Consider the following 17723-nt stretch of genomic DNA (forward strand, 5'->3'; position numbering starts at 1 on the left):
AAGAAGACATCGCCAGGCCCGACCCCTCAGGAGGCAGGCCCCTCAGGGTCTGCGCCTGCTCATGGGCACCTCCTTCTGTCGCATAGGAAGGCGCGCCCGGCACCCTCCTCAAGCAAGGCTCGGGGGCTCCCCCCTGGGGGGGCCACCGACCTTGCTAAGGTCACAAGGGAGGCGCTTGGGCACCACTTGGAGGCATGTTTCAAAGCACGTTTCCCTCAGGAAGGAGCCAGGCAAGGAGGGCCAAACCCTCAGGAGTTCGTTAGTCAGATCACGCAGGAGTTGCAGGAGTCAAGAATCATGAGTGGCAGCCACCGCTTACCCTCCACAGCTCCCCATCCAAGCGAGGATGGCGGGCTGCGCGTCTGCATCGACATCCTAGGGCTCAACCAAGCCGCCTCTCAGGAGCGCTTCTGGCCCTCACGCGCGGGGCGCTGCGAAGGCCCACCCCACAGCTATGTTCGCATGCGCTACGGCTTGCCGAACGCGGCCGCCACGTACCAGCGCCTCATGGGGAGCATCCTGGAGGCTCAGGAGGCCAGGCGTTCCGCAGTCCTGGCGGAGATGGAGATGGTCCATGAGGAGCCACCAGCGCCTCCGGAACCTCCCGAGGCTCCTGGGCCTGGGGGCTCGTGAAGATCGGCTTCCGCAGCCCATGACATCCACTACTTCAACACCCCTTCATCTTCAATGCTATCAGGTGACATCCTTCAAGTTTCGTTTCCAGCTGGGAGCGCCCCCCAGGGCTGCATTATTCCCAGGCCGCGTGGGTCCGTCCCTGCGGCATGTATCCCCTTTTTACTTTATGTTCCTAGCTTACTATGTTGGGGGCGCCCCTCGGGCTACATCATCCCCAAGCCGCTCGGGCCAGACCCAACGATGTCTGTGTTCCCTGCATCTATCTAAATGAACTCGCTTCTTCGTGATTAACGTGCTTGACCTAGTTGCCCGCTCAACTGACACCAACCGATGGAGCTGCACCCCAACGACACGAAGCTTGCGCATGGGTCCGTCCCTGTAACGCCGAAAAACCTGAATGGCTGAGCTCTGGCCGCGGCAGCTCCGCACAGCGCCACCTCGTCAGGCCTTCAGTGCCTCGTCACCTCTCCAAAGCAACCAACGGCTGACCACCGCTTGTCATAGCAGATTCTTGTTCTTCTTATGGTGGGCATGCAGGATCCCTTCAAGGAGCAGCACCAGGTGAGGCCCTCATAGCATCTTCTTCACTCTCGTCCGCGTGAACCGCTTGCACGTTAAAGGGGGGGCACCTGAGCATCGCGACTCATGGGCTCCTACTGGCTCTCCAGCCCTCACCCTCTGGCCTTGTCCACGACATCGCGACCTGGCATATTAGCGACGGCTGAGACCCGCTCGAGGGCCGGGACCTGAGGACGTAGAGCAAAAAGGGGAGAAAAGTCGAGAGGGAAGAGGCACACGGGGACCTCGGCAGGCAACCCCTGCCGGCCGATGTGCGGACCTAGTGCCGCACCAGGAAGCGGTTCCTGACTCTCGAGATAAGTCACCCTACGGAAACACTAGCTATTGCAGCACCGTCCCCGCTTCCAATGCAATCCCGTGTTAGCAACGTCGTGCTCCTTTCTCACCGAACGATGGCTGCTTGAGCGCTAAAGGGGACCTCCTAAGCATCGCGACTCGGGGGCTCTTACTGGACCCCGGGCTGCTCACCTCCTGGCCTTGACCACGGCATCGCGACCTGGCATACCAGCGACGGCTGAAGCCTGCCTTGGGACTGGGACCTATTGGCGCAGAGCACCGAGCCCTCGTAAGGTTCGAAAGGAGGAACTAAGCTAGGACGGAATAAGCATCTCGCACTACTTCATTGCAAGAACTACATTAACAAACAGAACCACAGGCATCTTATAAGCCCCCATGGGGCGCGCTTTCCGATTCCTCGCAGGGAACAGAGGGAACATGTCCTAGAGAATGCTAACTACACGTGCCTCCGCAAGAGACGCCATCATCAATAGTGGGCCGTCAGGCACCGGCGCCAACCTCATCCAGATCAGAGGCGGCGGTGGCCTAACGAGCCCGTCCTGCTCCGATAGCGGCGCAGGCTCGTGGGCTCGTAGCTGTCGTCGCTCGTCTCTGGAGTCTCGAAGAGCTCGGCGGAGTCGCTGGATCCTCCGGCGCCCCTGCCGCCTGAGGAGCCACTGAGGGAGTGGACGGCGAGCCTGGTCCTCGCCGCGGCAGGGCCCCGACCACCTCTCTCAGGGCAGCACTCTAGCCGGCGTCCGTCCGCGTCGAAGACCTTGAAGAGCATCATGGAAGCGCCGTCGTACTCCAGGTGGATTGCGAGGGCGCCCCTCGTCCTGCAGACCCAGGCGATCTCGCCCCAACCTCGAGTCATAAAGACTTTGCCCGGGGCGACGACCACGACCTCCGCTTCGGTCATGAGGGTGTTGCAGCCGGCGTGCTGCAACCAGAGCTCCAAGTATCCCCCCTGCGGCATCACGAAGGTGAAGGAGGGAGGAAGGTGAATCCAAGACTGAGGAGGCATGGCGGCGTGGAGCACAAACTCTCGGGAGGAGCCCTCGGCATGAACTCCAGGAGGGACAACGCGCACCGCCGTGACCCGCCGGCGTCGATGGCGGCATCGTCCATGGCGCTCGACATCAACTCCTGCAGGGCCCTCAAGGTGGGCGTACAAGGGCAGCGGGAACCCTGGCGGTAGCCGCTCGCACCAAGGCCTCGACACCTCCTGCCGAGCGCCCTCACCTCGACAGCATAGGGCTAGACGTTTCTTCGGCGGAAGTAGGTGGGGACCCTCTCGGGGAGCCTTTCCCTTCTCTTCCACGGAAAACCGGTGGATCGAAGCCATTGCGGCAAGGTGGAGCAAGGACGGGGAAGAAGAAGAAGCAAGAAGAGATGGACTGGAAGGGCACGCGCCGTTCCGTACTTATAGCCGGAGGAGGCCAACCACCGACCTCCATGATCGCAGGTAATCATGACCCGCTTTGCATGCAGGGACTTGTCAATTCTTGCAGTCGCCGAGGCGTCGTGGGGAAGCAGGGCCGCCCATGACCAACCAACCGCCATGTGGCGCCCGAGGCCACAGGCTGTTAGGGCCCGCGGCGCTTCGCACTTGCCCCTTCGCTTCTCTGCTCGGCCAAGTCCGGGCGCGCCTTGGGCCCGGGGGCTACTGTCGGCGTTCTGGGAATGGGGGTCCCCAGACTTGCCTGCCTGCGGCCCGTGGTGTGGCTCAAAGGGCGGCCCAGCACGGCCCATCTTCATCAGCACGAGCTCAAGACCCTCGCGAGGGGCCAAGCCTCGCGGGGTGGACGACAGGAAGCTTCCTCAGGCACAGCCTCGTCAGGCTGGCTCGCGAGGAGGCAGAGAGATCAAGGCGGGGTACCTCAGGAGGTACCCATGACGCAAGCCATGACGACCAAGGGCGCCAAGCGGGTGCCAGCCCGCGCAGTGTCCTTGTCGGTGTCAAAACCGGTGGATCTCGGGTAGGGGGTCCCGAACTGTGCGTCTAGGCGGATGGTAATAGGAGTCAAGGGACACGATGTTTTACCCAGGTTCGGGCCCTCTTGATGGAGGTAAAACCCTACGTCTTGCTTGATTAATATTGATGATGTGTGTTACAAGAGTAGATCTACCACGAGATCAAGGAGGCTAAACCCTAGAAGCTAGCCTATGGTATGATTTGTCCTTGTCGGTGTCAAAACCGGTGGATCTCCGGTAGGGGATCCCGAACTGTGCGTCTAGGCGGATGGTAATAGGAGACAAGGGACACAATGTTTTACCCAGGTTCGGGCCCTCTTGATGGAGGTAAAACCCTACGTCCTGCTTGATTAATATTGATGATGTGTGTTACAAGAGTAGATCTACCACGAGATCAAGGAGGCTAAACCCTAGAAGCTAGCCTATGGTATGATTGTTGTTCGTCCTACGGACTAAAGCCATCCGGTTTATATAGACACCGGAGAGGGCTAGGGTTACACAGAGTCAGTTACAATGGTAGGAGATCTACATATCCGTATCGCCAAGCTTGCCTTCCACGCCAAGGAAAGTCCCATCCGGACACGGGACGAAGTCTTCAATCTTGTATCTTCATAGTCTTGGAGTCCGTCCGATGATGATAGTTCGGCTATCCGGACACCCCCTAGTCCAGGACTCCCTCAGTAGCCCCTGCACCAGGCTTCAATGACGATTAGTCCGGCGTGCATATTGTCTTCGGCATTGCAAGTCGGGTTCCTCCTCCGAATAATTTATAGAAGATTGTGAACACCAGGATAGTGTCCGACTCTGCAAAATAAATTCCATGTACCACCATAGAGAGAATAATATTTACACAAGTTCAATCTGCTAACGTATTTGGTGGCTTGGCGTCACTCCACTACCAAGCCTTTACTCGAATTGTTTTTATTGTACCACCTCAGCGCGTTTAGCGAAGCGGTTTCCTTGGCACGTCTTGTCGAAGCAGAGATCGTGTTCCCCTTATTCCGGGATTCCCATCAGTACGGACATGGGTAACCCAACCGCGCCATTGATTGCGGCGCTTGGCAGATAAGCGAGTTTTATCAGGCCGGTGGGGACACATGTTTTTGTTCGCCCATATAAGGGGATAAAGATCCAACCCTTTTACCTGCGCCTTCTTCCTCCTTGGCTTATCCATCTCCGCTAACTCGAGCTCCAGCGCCCAAGTCCGCACATCTCACCTCAACCTTCTCCAACTATGTCCGGAGCGGGAGGCAAGTGGATGGCCTCCTCCGTCACGGAGGGGTACATCCAGAAGCTGCGCAGTGCCGGATATTTATCCAGCAACATCACGCATCTGCTCCCTGACGAGGGAGAGCTCATCCCCACCCCCAGGCCCCATGAGAGGGTAGTATTTCTTACCCATTTCCTCCGCAGACTGGGCTTCCCACTCCATCCCTTTGTCCGGGGGCTCATGTTCTACTATGGCCTGGATTTCCATGATCTGGCCCCGAATTTCATCCTCAACATCTCGGCGTTTATCGTCGTGTGTGAGGCCTTCCTCTACATCCTGCCCCACTTCGGCTTGTGGCTCAAGACCTTCAGTGTCAAGCCGAAGGTTGTGAAGGGAAGCCAAGCGGAGTGCGGAGGCGCCATGGTGGGCAGGATGTCCAACGTTACTTGGCTTGAGGGCACTTTCATGGAAACCATTAAGGGGTGGCAATCGGGGTGGTTCTACATCACCGAGCCGCGTGACCCCGAATGGGCAGCGGCCCCCGAATTCAGATCTGGCATCCCCACACGGCTCACGAGGAGCTGACCGGACTCCAAACCTACATCCAAAAGCTAGTGGACAAGAAGCTCAAGCTTGCCAACATAGTCCAGGTCATGCTCATCTGCCGGATCCTCCCGTGCCAACGACGAGGCTTCAATATGTGGGAGTTCGATCCGGCGCAGCACCAGACTTTGAGTGGGCTCTTCGACACTACGTACGAAGATGTCTGGAAGGTGCTGTTCAACGGCGCCGAGGCTCCCACATCCGCTACCGAAGATCGCGGATTCAGCTCGCAGCGTCCGGCTGACGAGGTAAGCGATTTTGTCCTTTACGGGATGCTTGTTTTCCATAGTTTGACTCTATGCGGGATCTAAACTCCCTTTCCTTTGACAGGATTGGCTGACGAAGGCCGAACAGACTATCTATCCGGCCCCATTGCCAGAGGACCCAGCGGACGCCCGCTTAACGGGGCTGCTGGCTCCGGCACCCCACGTAGTGCCGAAGAAGAAGGCCAAGAAGAAGGCCACGGGCACTCGGAAGAGTTCCCGTTTCCAGGTGCTATCGGATGATGACTCCGAGGCAGACTCCTCTCACAAAGGTGAGGAGGAGAAGAAGAAAGCCTCTCCCCTAGCAGGGGGAGGGAGGAAAAGGAAGGCCTCCCCAAAGAGGGAGGCCGAAGGGTCCAAGAAGGGAAAAACTCTTTCCCCGGACTGCTCTGCCAACGCCAGTGATGACGACGAGGAATGGCCTCCAAGGGCCAAGCCCCTGGCGAGATCGTAAGTATCCAGACTCCCGAATAACTTCATGGTTTTTCTTTTTTGCCACGCAGTGTCTTTCTAATGCCGCATACAACCCTGCAGTCCGCCCAAGGATGATCTTCCGCTTCGTCGAGCGGGTCCTTAGGTGCGTCGGATATGGATTCTCTTCCGACCGCCTCCACCCCCTGTGATGCGGACGATGCCGAGGTGGGATCCCAGGAAGGGACCCGCCAGGAGGAGGAGGCCCCGGAGGTGTCGCAGGACAACCTCCCGGACTTTGCACCAGACTCGGCCCCGGAACCCATAGTGGCTCCAGAGTCCGGCGGGCGGCCCCTTCATAAGAAGGGCAAGAACGTGACGCTGGCAGCCTCCGTCCAACCGGAGGCGCCGGATAGCTTGCTGGAGGCGCTCAATGGCGCCTCCATCAAAGAGGAACACCGCACTGTTATGAGTGCGGTGATTCAGAAGGTTCAGCTCGCCAAGAGCAGGCTGACCGAAGCCTGCAGCAGCCTTCTAACAGGCTTTGAGGTAAGAATTTTGATATATGTAAGATAGTACCGCATAGAGAGTAGCCCCTGATGCTCGGTTCGGTGTTCGGAAAGAAAAGCCGGACTGAGGATCTAAAAAGATATACACATGAGTCATAAAAAATATGTCAATATGGGATTGCAGGCTGCGCTGCTGACCTTTGCCGCATTGACTGCGGAGGTCAATAATTTGAAGCAAAGCCTCGAGCGGTCCAAGAACGAGCTTGACCGTGCCAAGAAGCAGCTCGAGGACAAGGAAGGTGAGTAACACCTTAGTAAAATTGTACCTTACAGAAAAGGATTTTGGTTGCAAGAAGAATGACAAGGATAACGTGGGTATTGCAGGGGCCACTAACAAGGCGGCTACCCTGAAGGAGGCGGTGGCCGCGGCCGAACGTAATGCAGCCGCGGAGCGCATCGAGCGAGAGAAGCAGGAGGCGCGGGTGGCGGAGATACAACAAGAGCTCCAGGATCTCGTGAAAAAACATGAGAGCCTGGAGCGTGACTCGAAGACTCGAGAGTCTGAGCTTGCAATGGCTCTTGAGAGTGCTAAAGCCGCTAAGGCCGAAGCCTACAAGGCCCTCCAAGAAATTGAGGCATTGAAGAAAATAGCAGCGGGTAAGGCATTTTTCATGCAAAGTAAGCATGTGAGTGTTAATTACCTGTTGCTTACCCGAATTCGGAGCTCTCCAGGAGTGTTCGCAGATCTTCCTCGCAGTGTGTCCGATGCTGCCGCGTTCTACCGGGCCGAGGAGGGGAGCTCGACAGAGAAGGTCTTCTAGTCTCAGTATGCTGAGGCCGGACATCCGGTGCCCCTTAGCGACCAGCTGAAGCAGCTGGTCGAGCTCCACAAGGCGGCCGAACCGGCCATGAAGGGCCTCATTGTTCGGCTGTGGCCGAAGGAGGCCATGCCTGGGAGCTACTTCGGCCTGGTGCAGCGGCTGGTGGATGCGTGTCCATGGGTTGAAGTCATCAAGCACTCCGCCTATATTGAAGGTGCCCGTCGGGCCCTTGCCCGTGCAAAGGTGCACTGGGGCAAGATGGATGCTCAGAAGCTTGTGACGGACGCGCCACCGCAGGGCAAGGAATATCATACTCCCGAGATGTATTATAAGACTGTGCTGAAGGGTGCCCGCACTATTGCGGATGAGTGCTCCAAAGATGTAATATTTGAGTAGACTCGCATTTAGTTATCCTGTGCGCTAAAAACTTAGTTCATATGCGCTAAGCAACGCTTGTTAATTTAAAATATTACCTTCTGTGCAGCTGTTTATCAAATCTGAGAGATGGCAAGCCGTCGGCTTCAGCCCCCATGCCACGAGTGCTGGGGTGTTTGGGATAAACTTGAGCACTCTTGTTCCCATTTTTGGGTCCATCTAGGGAGGCGCTCAACACAACGAACAAGGCAACCGGACTTATAATGCTTGAACACTCTCACTTAGCCATAGAATTCTATAATTTTAAATTTCGGCGAAGCCCCTAGTCTTCGGAAGGCCGAATTTGGGGCGCTATCCACGCCGGGGCCGGACAAAGCTGGCTCCTCGCTCTAAGCGGCATAAGTCTTTAGGGACTCGCAAAAAACCTCTCGAACAGCGACCGGCTCTCGCCTCATCATGACGGTCAGTTTTAGCTTTCTCCACTGAGGCGCTCGCCTAGCGCAACTGGGGCGCAATTGCAGTGGTTCTCCCAGTGCTACCTTAGCCGATACAACGGAACGTAAGGTACCAAAACATGGGAGCCGAGCAAACCCAACTATTGACCCAAGACATGATTCGGAGCCAATGCATATAATGCTATAAGTTCGGGGTGCCGCACTTGTGAAAGTGTTCGGACTTATCACATCATGATGCGGGAAACATAAGCCCCTGGTGTATTTAGCCATACCAAAATGTACGGATGCAACATGTTATAAGTGAACATATGTATAAGAAAGGAATGCAATTGGAAGCAAAAAGGTGTTGCATTACTTATTCAAGAAAAGACTGTTGTGAATGCAGAACGATACAAATGGTGCGATAAGCAAGGGATGGGACTATTAAACATGTCCCCCTCCAGGGGGTAGGCTGCGGAATGGTGTATAAAACAGATTTATTGCTCGTAATGGAGACCACCTGGATATTCGTTGTAGCCTTTCTCCTTCCCTGGCTGTTGCATCGTGAGTTCGGCAGGTCTGCTGCCGGACAGGGCCACTGACGAACGGAGTCCTGTAGGTAAAAATAAAAAGGAAAAAGAAAAAAAGAACGACACACTTGAGAGCCCCTGGTGTGGTTGAGCCGCATTCTGGGCCTATCGTGGTCGTGCCCCTCTCCCCATGCCCATGGTATCTTCAGACCGTAATGGTGTACACGAAGGACCTGTCTTGACGTTTTGCAGGGGCCGGGGTTGGGGCCGCACTGCTACGTGTGCTCGGAACGTGCCAGGTGGTCTTGTTGTAGGTTACTCCGGGCGCGTTTAGCCGTGTCCGGTCGCTTAACAGCCGGACTCAAGAATTGCCTTAAGAGGCTGCACTGTACTTCTGCCGCGAGAGCTGCTGCGTGTTCCTCCGTCCGGAGAGAGCGTTCAGTGTTTCCATTGACCGTGATGACTCCTCGAGGGCCTGGCATCTTGAGCTTGAGGTATGCGTAGTGCGGCACCGCGTTGAACTTTGCGAACGCGGTACGTCCGAGCAGAGCATGATAGCCGCTGCAGAATGGAACTATGTCGAAGATTAACTCCTCGCTTCGAAAGTTATCCGGGGATCCGAAGACCACTTCCAGTCTAACTGAGCCTGTACAATTGGCTTCTACACCTGGTATGACGCCTTTAAAGGTCGTCTTGGTAGGTTTAATCCTTGAGGGGTCTATGCCCATTTTGCACACTGTATCCTGATAAAGTAGATTCAGGCTGCTGCCGCCGTCTATCAGGACTCTGGTGAGGTGAAATCCATCGATGATTGGGTCTAAAACCAATGCGGTGAATCCGCCGTGGCGGATGCTGGTGGGGTGGTCCCTTCGGTCAAAAGTGATCGGGCAGGAGGACCATGGATTGAACTTCGGGGCAACTGGCTCCATTGCGTATACATCCCTGAGTGCACGCTTCCACTCCCTTTTGGGTATGTGCGTTGCGTATATCATGTTCACCGTCCGCACCTGTGGGGGGGGGGACCCTTCTGTCCTCTATTGTTCGGCGGTCGGGTCTCTTCCTTCTCATCGCTATGCAGCCCCTTGTCATTGTTTTCAGCAATTAACTTGCCTGCCTGCTTGAATACCCAACAGTCCCTGTTGGTGTGGTTAGCTGGCTTTTAGGGGGTGCCGTGTATCTGGCATGAGCGGTCGAGTATTCGGTCCAAATTGGACGGACCCGAAGTAGTTCTTTTGAATGGCTTTTTCCGTTGACCAGGTTTAGAGACTCTGAATCCGGCATTGACTGCCGTATCTTCACTATTATCGCCGTTAATGCGGCATTTGTTTTTGTTGCGATGCGACCTGCCATTACGGTCCTTGAAATCTGGACTGCCAGAGTTTTTGCTGAGGTTGTTGCTGCGTGCTAGCCAGTTGTCCTCACCTGCACAGAAGCGGGTCATGAGTGATGTGAGGGCTGCAATGGATTTCGGCTTTTCCTGTCCCAGGTGCCGGGCAAGCCACTCATCGCGGATGTTATGGTTGAAGGTTGCGAGGGCCTCCGCATCCGGACAGTCAACGATTTGGTTTTTCTTGGTTAAGAACCATGTCCAGAATTGTCTGGCCGATTTGTCTGGCTGCTGAAAATTATGTGACTTAGGTCATCAGCGTCTGGTGGTCGCACATACGTACCTTGGAAGTTATCGAGGAATGCGGCTTCCAGGTCTTCCCAACTCCCGATTGACTCTGCTGGCAAGCTGTTAAGCCAATGGCGGGCTGGTCCTTTAAGCTTGAGGGGGAGATATTTGATGGTGTGAAGATTGTCACCGCGGGCCATGTGGATATGAAGGAGATAGTCCTCGATCCAAACCGCGGGGTCTGTTGTGCCATCGTAAGATTCAATATTCACGGGTTTAAACCCTTCGGGGATTTGATGATCCATTACTTCATCTGTGAAGCATAGTGGGTGTGCGGCGCCTCTGTACTGGGCGATATCACGACGGAGCTCAAAAGAGCTTTGTCTATTTTGTTCGGCCCGGCCGGACTTACTGTGTCCGGCGCGACGTTTGTCGTCACGTATCATGGGGCGCCCATGCGATCCATAGATCGATCTTGCTTGTCTTGCCTTATCCTCCAATATATCTCGCAAGTCCGGAGCGTTCCCCTATGGCCTTGTGCTTTTCGAGCGATGCCGGGGTACGGTTCTAGTGAAGGGCCTAGAGGCCTCTCTGTTGCGACCACGGGGTGGTCGGTCAGCCGTATTGTCTGCTGGTGATGCGGGTTCATACTCCTCCTCTAATTGGGGGAGCAGCTTGCGTTTAGGGTAGCTTTTGGAGGGGCGTTCAAGCTCATGCTCTTCGGCCGCGAGGACTTCAGTCCATCTGTCGGCTAGCAGATCTTGATCAGCTCTAAGCTGTTGCTGCTTTTTCTTGAGGCTGTTTTCCGTGGCCATAAGCCTGCCTTTAAAACGCTCTTGTTCGACGGGATCCTCAGGCACGTCGTCATCGTCGAGGCTTGCCTTGTCTCCGGAGGGAGGCATATAATCCTCTACCTCTTCTTCTGCCGCTCTCTCATGAGGGCTGGCGTCTCCGTCCTCCTGTGCCGAATCTTGCTGGAGTGGGTGTCTTCGGCACTGTCTGGTGTGTTATTATCTCCGGTGCCGGAATCTTCATTCTTGCTGTGGCGGGATTTAGAGCGGCGCCGCTGACGCCGGCGCTTGGGCTGTTTCTTGGAGGGGTCATCCTCCGCTGTTCCTTCGCCATTCCCATCCTTTGGGATATCCACCATGTATATGTCATATGATGAGGTGGCTTTCCAGTGCCCAGTAGGCGCTGGTTCTTGGTCGTCTCCGGCATCGTCGTCCATACCGTTGATGTCTTCGGAGTCGTAGTCTAGCATGTCAGTTAGATTGTCGATAGTGGCTACTAAGTGGGTGGTGGGTGGGCTTTGAATTTCTTTGTCGTCCGCATCCCAACCGTCCTGACCGCAGTCCGGCCAGGGCTCTCCTGATAACGAGAGATACTTTAGCGAACTCAAGATGTCGCCAAAAGGTGAGTGTTGAAAGATGTCCACAGCGGTGAACTCCATGACCGGCGCCCAATCGGATTCGATCAGAGGGGGCGCGGGAGGCTCGGAGTCCAGCGAGGAGTCCGGCTCCTTGGAGTCACGGGCTTCATGAGGGACAAGATCAGTGTTCGGCTCTATCGCCGTAGAGGTTGCAGCCCCCGAGGCGGTGTCTAGCCACCCGTCCTCGATCTGCGCACTCAGCTCCGAATTGAAGATTGGAGCGGACTCGAGTGCGGCCTCCAGGGTACTGTCCGGCTGCAGAGCAAAATCATGCCCGTTGTGACAGTGCGGCGCGCTTGGCTGTGGCTCGAATCCATCGAAGATCAAGTCCCCGCGTATGTCAGCCATGAAGTTCAAACTTCCAAATCTGACCTGACGGCAAGGGCGTAGCTTTCGATCTGCTCCAGATGGCCAAGCGAATTGGCCCGCAGTGCAAAGCCGCCTAATACGAAGATCTGACCGGGGAGGAATGTCTCACCCTGGACTGCGTCGTTGATGATGATCGAAGAAGCCATCGAGCCTATCGGTGACGACACAGAGGAACTCTCAATGAAAGCACCAATGTCGGTGTCAAAACCAGCGGATCTCGGGTAGGGGGTCCCGAACTGTGCGTCTAGGCGGATGGTAACAGGAGACAAGGGACACGATGTTTTACCCAGGTTTGGGCCCTCTTGATGGAGGTAAAACCCTATGTCCTGCTTGATTAATATTGATGATGTGTGTTACAAGAGTAGATATACCACGAGATCAAGGAGGCTAAACCCTAGAAGCTAGCCTATGATATGATTGTTGTTCGTCCTACGGACTAAAGCCATCCGGTTTATATAGACACCGGAGAGGGCGAGGGTTACAGAGAGTCGGTTACAATGGTAGGAGATCTACATATCCGTATTGCCAAGCTTGCTTTCCACGCCAAGGAAAGTCCCATCCGGACACGGGACGAAGTCTTCAATCTTGTATTTTCATAGTCTTGGAGTCCGGCCGATGATGATAGTTCGGCTATCCGGACACCCCCTAGTCCAGGACTCCCTCAGTCCTCCTTTCCTCTTTGGTGCAAAGGGAGCAAGCGCAGGCGAGAGCATCAAGCAAAGGCATCCGTTTAGGTACGACAAGACAAAGACCGTCGCAACGGCAGGAAGGAAGTCATTGTGGAGCCCAAGCCGGCGTCACCACCAGAGCCTTTGACAGGCGAGAACCAACTTCAGTCAGGATAAGTGTACTAGACGTTCCCCTTCAAAATGGCCAATTGTTGGCGCCCTTCCCGCTCAATATTTGGGAAGAGGCCCAGGGCCTTTGCCTATAAATAGGACTAGCCACCCACAAGGTAGAGAGAGATGGGAAAACCAGCAGAAAGAGCGACTGAACTCCCCCTAGCAGTTCATCGCACCTGCCAAGAACAGACCCTCGCGAGGCTGTTCTTCCTTGTATTGCTCATCATCAGCCCAAGAGGCAATCCACCACACCACAAACTAGATTAGGGTATTACACCACAATGGCGGCCCGAACTAGTATAAACCTTGTGTCTCTTGTGTTGTTCCTTTCATAGCTTAGATCCTAGCGAGGCGGCGAGGTGCAGGTAGGTAGAGGACGAGATCTCCGCGTGCACCCTAGTGTTCGAACCTAGAGGGTCTGCCGGAACCCGAAATCTGACATTCCCCTTCGCCGCTTGTCACCATCCTCCTCCTCAACCCCCGTTGCCCCGAACCCTACAAAACTGCCATGAGCACCGCTACCTCCCCTCCTCTTTCCCCACAGGTCACCGCGCCCGTCGTTCCCACGCACGAACAACGCTCCTCAGGCGCCCGCGCCCTCGCCACCGTTCGCATGAGCCCTCCCCCCTGCCGTCACTACGGCCACCGCAACCGTCGTGCGCACACCCGACACGCCACCCCCGTTTACCTCCTGTTGTGGCCCATCCCCGCGGCCATCGGCCCGCTCGCCCCGTGCCCCGCCTTCGCTTCTGGCCCCGCGGGTCATCGCCGCGCCGGCAACCAACTCTGGTGCCCATCCTGGCCTCTCTCCTTCCCGCAGCCGATCCCGCTCCCTCACCCGCTCCGTGCCCTGGCTGTGTCGGCTCCGCCCGGCCGCGCCCGCGCTAGGCCAGCACGCGCCGACACCGGCGCCCTGGCCTTGCCCTACCCTGCTCCGGTGCCGCCCGGTACCCCTCCCGTCCTTTCCGCTCCGACCATTGGCTACCGGCCTCACCGCAGCCGCGGCCCCCTCGCTGGCCGCCACCCACTCGCCGTGCCATTTTGGCGCTCGGCTGGCGACATCGCCGTTCCCCCCTGATGGCCTGGGCGGGTGCCCATTCGGGCTGGCGCCCGTCGCCCGCACGCCTGATCCACTAAGGCCCTGGGCCACTGGACAACGGGGCCCAGCCCCTAGAATTTTTTTGTAAAAAAAGGAATAATATATATATATATAATAAATAAAATATTAATTAATTAATTAACTAAATTAATCTTGATTAGATTAACCAAATCACTTAGTTTAGTTAATTAATCTGTTAGGTTAATTAACACTCAATGACAGCTGGGACCCACATGTCAGTTTGACCCAGGCAAAACCCTGCTGAGTGCTAACGTCGTCCTGACGTCAGCATACACTATTCTGGATAATGTTAGAATTAAATAATTAAATAAATTCTAACAATTATTAAATATTTTAAAATTAATATAAAATAAACCGTAGCTCGGATGAAAATACTTTCTACATGAAGTTGCTCAGAACAATGAGACGAATCCGGATACGCAGCCCGTTCGTCCGCCACACATCCCTAGCATAGCAAACACGCAACTTTCCCCCTCCGGTTCACCTGTCCGAAAACACGAAACACCAGGGATACTTCCTGGATGTTTCCGCCTTTCGCCGATATCACCTACTACCGCGTTAGGGCACACCTGACACCGCTCATTGTCATGTCATGCATCATCATGCTTATGTTTGCATTGTATTTACTGTTTCTTCCCCTTCTTCTCTCTGGTAGACTACGAGACCGACGCTGCTGGGTCCCTGTTCGACTACGGAGCTGACGACCCCTCCTTCTTGCCAGAACAACCAGGCAAGCCCCCCCTTGATCACCAGATATCGCCTATTCTCCTTCACCATGGCCCAGGCCTCCCTGGCGCCCTGACGGCAGGCCGATATCTTCCACAAACGGAGGCGTCGCCGTGCTCCCTGGAGCTTCTCATCAATCTCACCAAGGCCCTCGGGTAGGGAGACGGATGGCCATAAAGCCTGAACGACGCCACTCATCGCCTGCCGAACACGTTCGAACAATTGCACCAGCTCGAGAAGTTGGTCACCCGTTGACCCAGGCATTTCCTCCACAGGGCGACCTGTGAGCACACCTAAAGACATATTTCTGTCAATCGACTTCCTCGCCGAATTCTTCTTTTCAAAGGAATTTGCTCAAGCACTTACTATAAATGCCGCGACGAAGCCGCTGATTCTCCTTCACGGAGCTAGACAGCTGGGCCCGAACACCTTTCAGCTCTTCTCCTAGCTGGGTGTGGGCATCTTGGAGCTTGTTTCTCTCCTGCTGCACCTTCATAAGCACCCTCTCGCCGGCCTTTAGCTGACGCAGTAGCTGTTCCTTGTCCGGATCTAGTCCGGCGCCCTCTGCAATATTATTGTCAGACTCACGCCGCACTTTGTTAATTAATCATCTTTTCAAAGTACGTCTTACCAGCGGGGGTCTCTGTGGCTCCCCCTGTGGGGGCCAGTGCGGCCTCAAGTTGGGCCTTGCACTCTTGGAGCTCCTGGGACAGATGGGTATTGTTCTCCATAAGATCCTGCATAAAGGTTGATCCTTAAATCAGTTATTTTAACTATTTTAAGTCTTGGGGGCTACTGGTATATATAACTATTTAAATTACTTACACGTATGTCTTTCACATACTGCTCCGTGGCTCTGGTTAACCCATCTTGAGCGGCACGGAGGTGCGCATTTCCCGCATCAAAGGCATTTAACGCCTCCGGGGAGAAACACGCGTCACGAAGAACTGTCCGGCGACGCCTGTGATTCATGGCGCTCTCCACCCCAGACCGGGTGGCGGACAGCCTGTCAGCATCCTCCGTCGGAGGAGCGTCCGACTCATACCTTGTATTCGCCTCCCCTCCCGGGCCATGCGTTGGAGCATGGCTGGCGGAGGCTTGATTGGCAACCTCTCCGGACACTATCCGGCGAGCGCTCTTTCTGGAAAAGTTATGAGCATTAATATACCTCCTGGGAATCCTTCCCTTAAAAATAGCGGTGCTCCGTACCATTGCGGCGATGTTTCAGTTCGCGTCGCACTCCTCTTCCGCCCGCTCGGCCGGACAGACCCTTGTTGGCCAGCCACCGCGGGTTCGGCTTCCCGCCTTAAAGGCACCTCCTGCGATGCACCATCAGTATGGGATGGTCAGAATTGAGCACGGATTAAATGATGGTGTCAAGACCTCGGTCGTAGTCACTTGGGAGGCCGGAAACAAACCAGGGTAGTCAGCCATAATGGCGACTAAAGCATTGTCTATGCTGAGCTGGTGGAACACTCCGTCGATCAGTTCCACCGCTAAGTCCGGATCCTCTACGGAGGCCGGATCAAGGGACCTTTCTGGATCCTCGGGTTGTGGAGCGGGGCTTTTTATGCCCTCCACATCCCGACGCAGTTCCTGTGTCAAAATCATACAATAAGACAATTGCCTTTAAAGGCACGGATCAAATATGATTTGGATCTGGATCCTCGCCTCTCTTATAGGCAGCTTATTTGCGCAGCTAGGGGGTAAAACATAACAATACCCTGGCTTTTCGCATTCGTACGACGTGTGGAAGAAGGCCATTATTGGACGTGGAAGCCAAGGAGCGCAGCATTTATGAAGCAACCGGACACTATCCGGCAAACACATGGAGAGTGGAGAAGAACCCGCCTTCCAAACGCCGAAGACAACATACGTGCCGGATTCGTCGTTATTAAAGCCTGGTTCGGGGGCTACTGAGGGAGTTCCGGACTAGGGGGTGTCCGGATAGCCGAACTATCATCATCGGCCGGACTCCAATACTATGAAGATACAAGATTGAAGACTTCGTCCCGTGTCCGGATGGGACTTTCCTTGGCGTGGAAGGCAAGCTTGGCGATACGGATATGTAGATCTCCTACCTTTGTAACCGACTCTGTGTAACCCTAGCCCTCTCCAGTGTCTATATAAACCGGATGGCTGTAGTTCATAGGACGAACAACAATCATACCATAGGCTAGCTTCTAGGGTTTAGCCTCCCTGATCTCGTGGTAGATCCACTCTTGTAACACACATCATCAATATTAATCAAGCAGGACGTAGGGTTTTACCTCCATCAAGATGGCCCGAACCTGGGTAAAACATCGTGTCCCTCGTCTCCTGTTACCATCCGCCTAGACGCACAGTTCGGGACCCCCTACCAGAGATCCGCCAGTTTTGACACTGACACTCCTCTATACTGCTTGCATTAGAGTAGTGTAGCATGTTACTGCTTTCCGTTAATCCTATTCTGATGCATAGCCTGACATTGTTGCTACATCTATTGATACCTTACCTGCAATCCTAAATACTTAGTATAGGATGCTAGTTTATCACCTGTGGCCCTACATTCTTGTCAGTCTGCCTTGCTATACTATCGGGCCATGACCACTCGGGAGGTGATCACGGGTATATACTATACATACATATTATACAGATGGTGACTAAATTTGGGTCGGCTCATTGAGTACCCGCGACTGATTCATGAATTGGGGGCTAAAAGGACATACTTTCCCGACGGCCCTTTGTGTGGATCTTTGTGGCGGAGCGACAGGGCAGGTTGAGGCCACCTAGGAGAGAGGTGGGCCTGGCCCTGGTCGGCGTTTGCGGTTACTTCATAATAACACGCCTAACAAGATCTTGGTATTTGATCTGAGTCTGGCCACTGGCCTATACGCACTAACCAACTACGCGGGAAAGATATGTCCACTCGATGTCGTGGTATCAGCCGAAGCCTTCTTGATGTCAGCGACTGAGCGGCGCTCGCCGGATTGGACTGGAACACCTGCTCTTGTATTAGGGA

The sequence above is a fragment of the Triticum aestivum genome, chromosome 2B, assembly GCF_018294505.1.
Source record: "Triticum aestivum cultivar Chinese Spring chromosome 2B, IWGSC CS RefSeq v2.1, whole genome shotgun sequence".
Taxonomy (NCBI): Eukaryota; Viridiplantae; Streptophyta; class Magnoliopsida; order Poales; family Poaceae; genus Triticum; species Triticum aestivum.